The sequence below is a fragment of the Drosophila takahashii genome, unplaced genomic scaffold (assembly GCF_030179915.1).
Source record: "Drosophila takahashii strain IR98-3 E-12201 unplaced genomic scaffold, DtakHiC1v2 scaffold_71, whole genome shotgun sequence".
NCBI lineage: Eukaryota > Metazoa > Arthropoda > Insecta > Diptera > Drosophilidae > Drosophila > Drosophila takahashii.
In genome coordinates this window covers 1-6,679 of record NW_027221750.1, presented here as the reverse complement: position 1 = coordinate 6,679, position 6,679 = coordinate 1, and the positions used below count along the sequence as shown (strand labels likewise).

Sequence of the window (6,679 nt, the reverse complement as noted above, 5' to 3'; positions counted from 1 at the left end):
CAATAATTATGTATGTTGAACAAAAATGATATTTTAGAATGAAATATGTATATATAATATAATAAAAACTTATAGAAAGAACAATATATATTGAAAATTGTGTTATAAAAAAGTTGTACTTTTTCTTTAACATCAATTATAAACTTGTTATATTAGTGGCGAAACAAGTAAAAATTAAAGAACGTATACGAATGCCATATAAAAATGGCCGTATTCGAATTAAAATAGAATTATTTCACAAAGCAAAAAAAAAATATTGAATTAAAATCAATATTTAAGAAAAACCGAACATATAATATGGAAATAAAATCTATTATATTTATATTACTAATTTCTATTCAAAAAATATGAATGAAATATGAACGAAAACATTATTCTGGTTGATCCTGCCAGTAGTTATATGCTTGTCTCAAAGATTAAGCCATGCATGTCTAAGTACACACGAATTAAAAGTGAAACCGCAAAAGGCTCATTATATCAGTTATGGTTCCTTAGATCGTTAACAGTTACTTGGATAACTGTGGTAATTCTAGAGCTAATACATGCAATTAAAACATGAACCTTATGGGACATGTGCTTTTATTAGGCTAAAACCAAGCGATCGCAAGATCGTTATATTGGTTGAACTCTAGATAACATGCAGATCGTATGGTCTTGTACCGACGACAGATCTTTCAAATGTCTGCCCTATCAACTTTTGATGGTAGTATCTAGGACTACCATGGTTGCAACGGGTAACGGGGAATCAGGGTTCGATTCCGGAGAGGGAGCCTGAGAAACGGCTACCACATCTAAGGAAGGCAGCAGGCGCGTAAATTACCCACTCCCAGCTCGGGGAGGTAGTGACGAAAAATAACAATACAGGACTCATATCCGAGGCCCTGTAATTGGAATGAGTACACTTTAAATCCTTTAACAAGGACCAATTGGAGGGCAAGTCTGGTGCCAGCAGCCGCGGTAATTCCAGCTCCAATAGCGTATATTAAAGTTGTTGCGGTTAAAACGTTCGTAGTTGAACTTGTGCTTCATACGGGTAGTACAACTTACAATTGTGGTTAGTACTATACCTTTATGTATGTAAGCGTATTACCGGTGGAGTTCTTATATGTGTTTAAATACTTGTATTTTTTCATATGTTCCTCCTATTTAAAAACCTGCATTAGTGCTCTTAAACGAGTGTTATTGTGGGCCGGTACAATTACTTTGAACAAATTAGAGTGCTTAAAGCAGGCTTCAAATGCCTGAATATTCTGTGCATGGGATAATGAAATAAGACCTCTGTTCTGCTTTCATTGGTTTTCAGATCAAGAGGTAATGATTAATAGAAGCAGTTTGGGGGCATTAGTATTACGACGCGAGAGGTGAAATTCTTGGACCGTCGTAAGACTAACTTAAGCGAAAGCATTTGCCAAAGATGTTTTCATTAATCAAGAACGAAAGTTAGAGGTTCGAAGGCGATCAGATACCGCCCTAGTTCTAACCATAAACGATGCCAGCTAGCAATTGGGTGTAGCTACTTTTATGGCTCTCTCAGTCGCTTCCCGGGAAACCAAAGCTTTTGGGCTCCGGGGGAAGTATGGTTGCAAAGCTGAAACTTAAAGGAATTGACGGAAGGGCACCACCAGGAGTGGAGCCTGCGGCTTAATTTGACTCAACACGGGAAAACTTACCAGGTCCGAACATAAGTGTGTAAGACAGATTGATAGCTCTTTCTCGAATCTATGGGTGGTGGTGCATGGCCGTTCTTAGTTCGTGGAGTGATTTGTCTGGTTAATTCCGATAACGAACGAGACTCAAATATATTAAATAGATATCTTCAGGATTATGGTGTTGAAGCTTATATAGCCTTCATTCATGGTGGCAGTAAAATGTTTATTGTGTTTGAATGTGTTTATATAAGTGGAGCCGTACCTGTTGGTTTGTCCCATTATAAGGACACTAGCTTCTTAAATGGACAAATTGCGTCTAGCAATAATGAGATTGAGCAATAACAGGTCTGTGATGCCCTTAGATGTCCTGGGCTGCACGCGCGCTACAATGAAAGTATCAACGTGTATTTCCTAGACCGAGAGGTCCGGGTAAACCGCTGAACCACTTTCATGCTTGGGATTGTGAACTGAAACTGTTCACATGAACTTGGAATTCCCAGTAAGTGTGAGTCATTAACTCGCATTGATTACGTCCCTGCCCTTTGTACATACCGCCCGTCGCTACTACCGATTGAATTATTTAGTGAGGTCTCCGGACGTGATCACTGTGACGCCTTGTGTGTTACGGTTGTTTCGCAAAAGTTGACCGAACTTGATTATTTAGAGGAAGTAAAAGTCGTAACAAGGTTTCCGTAGGTGAACCTGCGGAAGGATCATTATTGTATAATATCCTTACCGTTAATAAAAAAATTTGTTAATACAAATTTAATACAAATTACCAATATATATATATATATACATAATAATTATAATAATAATTATACCAAAAATATGATCTTAAAAGTAAAAGATCAAATAAATTTCGAACAAGCAAATCGAAATATTGTAATAATATAATATTATTACAAATAAATTAAATAGAAACAAACATAAAATTCGAACAAGCAAATCGAATTATTAATATAATAAAATATATTTTATATATTTATTATAAACTTTTGTGTGTATATGGACCATAATATACACGCGTTGCGAGATGTATTGGCCAACTAATTTGATGATGATCATACATTGGATAATGCAACAACCTAAAATATACAATGTTGTACCTGGTTTCAGGTTAATGTTTTATATAAAATTATCAATATATATTAACAAACAAATGCCATTACAAATAATACTTTGATATATATTGTTTATATAAAACTAAGACATTTCGCAGCATTTATTTTAGGTATATAAATACATTTATTGAAGGAATTGATATATGCCAGTAAAATGGTGTATTTTTAATTTCTTTCAATAAAAACATATTTGACCAAATTTAAAACCAATATTATAAAACTCTAAGCGGTGGATCACTCGGCTCATGGGTCGATGAAGAACGCAGCAAACTGTGCGTCATCGTGTGAACTGCAGGACACATGAACATCGACATTTTGAACGCATATCGCAGTCCATGCTGTTATGTACTTTAATTAATTTTATAGTGCTGCTTGGACTACATATGGTTGAGGGTTGTAAGACTATGCTAATTAAGTTGTTTATACAAATTTTATAATAAAATTTTATAAGCATATGGTATATTATTGGATAAAAATAATTTAATTATTTTATTCATAATATTAACAAATATATGAAAAACATTATCTCACAATAGTAATTAAACTTTGAGAAAAACGAAGAGGAATATTTTCTTTTTCAATCAAATAATACTGAGAAATGTCTAGCATAAAATATTATCTAGAATTGTCTCTTATTAATGATTTGAAATATGAAAAACGTTGACAATATTATTATTCTTCGTTAATTCGTTACAAATAAATGCCATTAATATATATATACGTCAGCTTTAAACGAATTTAATAAAATGTTTTATCATTATATATAAAGAATTAATTGCAAATAAAAGTTATATACAACCTCAACTCATATGGGACTACCCCCTGAATTTAAGCATATTAATTAGGGGAGGAAAAGAAACTAACAAGGATTTTCTTAGTAGCGGCGAGCGAAAAGAAATCAGTTCAGCACTAAGTCACTTTGTCTATATGGCAAATGTGAGATGCAGTGTATGGAGCGTCAATATTCTAGTATGAGAAATTAACGATTTAAGTCCTTCTTAAATGAGGCCATTTACCCATAGAGGGTGCTAGGCCCGTATAACGTTAATGATTACTAGATGATGTTTCCAAAGAGTCGTGTTGCTTGATAGTGCAGCACTAAGTGGGTGGTAAACTCCATCTAAAACTAAATATAACCATGAGACCGATAGTAAACAAGTACCGTGAGGGAAAGTTGAAAAGAACTCTGAATAGAGAGTTAAACAGTACGTGAAACTGCTTAGAGGTTAGGCCCGATGAACCTGAATATCCGTTATGGAAAATTCATCATTAAAATTGTAATATTTAAACAATATTATGATAATAGTGTGCATTTTTTCCATATAAGGACATTGTAATCTATTAGCATACCAAATTTATCATAAAATATAACTTATAGTTTATTCAAATTAAATTGCTTGCATTTTAACACAGAATAAATGTTATTAATTTGATAAAGTGCTGATAGATTTATATGAATACAGTGCGTTAATTTTTCGGAATTATATAATGGCATGATTATCATTGATTTTTGTGTTTATTATATGCACTTGTAGGATTAACAATGCGAAAGATTCAGGATACCTTCGGGACCCGTCTTGAAACACGGACCAAGGAGTCTAACATATGTGCAAGTTATTGGGATATAAACCTAATAGCGTAATTAACTTGACTAATAATGGGATTAGTTTTTTAACTATTTATAGCTAATTAACACAATCCCGGGGCGTTCTATATAGTTATGTATAATGATATTTATATTATTTATGCCTCTAACTGGAACGTACCTTGAGCATATATGCTGTGACCCGAAAGATGGTGAACTATACTTGATCAGGTTGAAGTCAGGGGAAACCCTGATGGAAGACCGAAACAGTTCTGACGTGCAAATCGATTGTCAGAATTGAGTATAGGGGCGAAAGACCAATCGAACCATCTAGTAGCTGGTTCCTTCCGAAGTTTCCCTCAGGATAGCTGGTGCATTTTAATATTATATAAAATAATCTTATCTGGTAAAGCGAATGATTAGAGGCCTTAGGGTCGAAACGATCTTAACCTATTCTCAAACTTTAAATGGGTAAGAACCTTAACTTTCTTGATATGAAGTTTAAGGTTATGATATAATGTGCCCAGTGGGCCACTTTTGGTAAGCAGAACTGGCGCTGTGGGATGAACCAAACGTAATGTTACGGTGCCCAAATTAACAACTCATGCAGATACCATGAAAGGCGTTGGTTGCTTAAAACAGCAGGACGGTGATCATGGAAGTCGAAATCCGCTAAGGAGTGTGTAACAACTCACCTGCCGAAGCAACTAGCCCTTAAAATGGATGGCGCTTAAGTTGTATACCTATACATTACCGCTAAAGTAGATGATTTATATTACTTGTGATATAAATTTTGAAACTTTAGTGAGTAGGAAGGTACAATGGTATGCGTAGAAGTGTTTGGCGTAAGCCTGCATGGAGCTGCCATTGGTACAGATCTTGGTGGTAGTAGCAAATAATCGAATGAGACCTTGGAGGACTGAAGTGGAGAAGGGTTTCGTGTGAACAGTGGTTGATCACGAGTTAGTCGGTCCTAAGTTCAAGGCGAAAGCCGAAAATTTTCAAGTAAAACCAAAAACGCAATATATACAAATCAAGCTAATATAATATACTTGAATAATTTTGAACGAAAGGGAATACGGTTCCAATTCCGTAACCTGTTGAGTATCCGTTTGTTATTAAATATGGGCCTCGTGCTCATCCTGGCAACAGGAACGACCATAAAGAAGCCGTCGAGAGATATCGGAAGAGTTTTCTTTTCTGTTTTATAGCCGTACTACCATGGAAGTCTTTCGCAGAGAGATATGGTAGATGGGCTAGAAGAGCATGACATATACTGTTGTGTCGATATTTTCTCCTCGGACCTTGAAAATTTATGGTGGGGACACGCAAACTTCTCAACAGGCCGTACCAATATCCGCAGCTGGTCTCCAAGGTGAAGAGTCTCTAGTCGATAGAATAATGTAGGTAAGGGAAGTCGGCAAATTAGATCCGTAACTTCGGATAAGGATTGGCTCTGAAGATTGAGATAGTCGGGCTTGATTGGGAAACAATAACATGGTTTATGTGCTCGTTCTGGGTAAATAGAGTTTCTAGCATTTATGTTAGTTACTTGTTCCCCGGATAGTTAGTTACGTAGCCAATTGTGGAACTTTCTTGCTAAAATTTTTAAGAATACTAATTGGGTCAAACCAATTAGTTCTTATTAATTATAACGATTATCAATTAACAATCAATTCAGAACTGGCACGGACTTGGGGAATCCGACTGTCTAATTAAAACAAAGCATTGTGATGGCCCTAGCGGGTGTTGACACAATGTGATTTCTGCCCAGTGCTCTGAATGTCAAAGTGAAGAAATTCAAGTAAGCGCGGGTCAACGGCGGGAGTAACTATGACTCTCTTAAGGTAGCCAAATGCCTCGTCATCTAATTAGTGAAATGCCTCGTCATCTAATTAGTGAACGGACGTGTTTTCGAAGTGCTCCGCAGAACGCGTGTTTTTCGGTGTTAAAAGTTGACTTAGAACTCTAAAAAGCGTACAGACGTTTGTGTGAAGCCCTACGCTGTGTGGGGAATATGCGCGCAAGTGCGTGCGACGCGAATTAGTGCTATAATTTGCATAAATCATATTTGCAAAGTGAAATACTTTTTACACGCTGTCAGCCAGACAGCTGTTCGTAGTACCGTATTTCCCCACTGTCAGCCAATCAGCTGATTGAAGTGCCGTGCTTCCCCGCGGGAGGGCGGCCAAGTGCCGAGTGAAACAAAATTTCAAAGCATACTTTTCGGCGGGGACCTATTGCCAAACTTCACCGCCAGAGAGCGGCAACTCAATAACTTAAAAATTGAAAGCATACTTTCCGTCGAAACCGCATCGCTG

General features: G+C 36.2%; 2 non-coding genes and 1 pseudogene across 2 annotated transcripts; all 3 read left to right on the top strand.

Annotated features, from left to right (window-relative positions):
* The first annotated feature begins 373 nt into the window (after nt 1–373).
* LOC138914663 (small subunit ribosomal RNA) lies at nt 374–2,368 on the top strand. Its single transcript, XR_011420478.1, has one exon. It is a non-coding gene; the product is annotated as a small subunit ribosomal RNA (ribosomal RNA).
* A 623-nt stretch (nt 2,369–2,991) lies between these two features.
* Nucleotides 2,992–3,170, top strand: LOC138914658 (5.8S ribosomal RNA). Its single transcript, XR_011420475.1, has one exon. It is a non-coding gene; the product is annotated as a 5.8S ribosomal RNA (ribosomal RNA).
* Nucleotides 3,171–3,568: 398 nt separating this feature from the next.
* Nucleotides 3,569–6,679, top strand: LOC138914661 (large subunit ribosomal RNA; annotated as a pseudogene; the record flags this gene model as incomplete).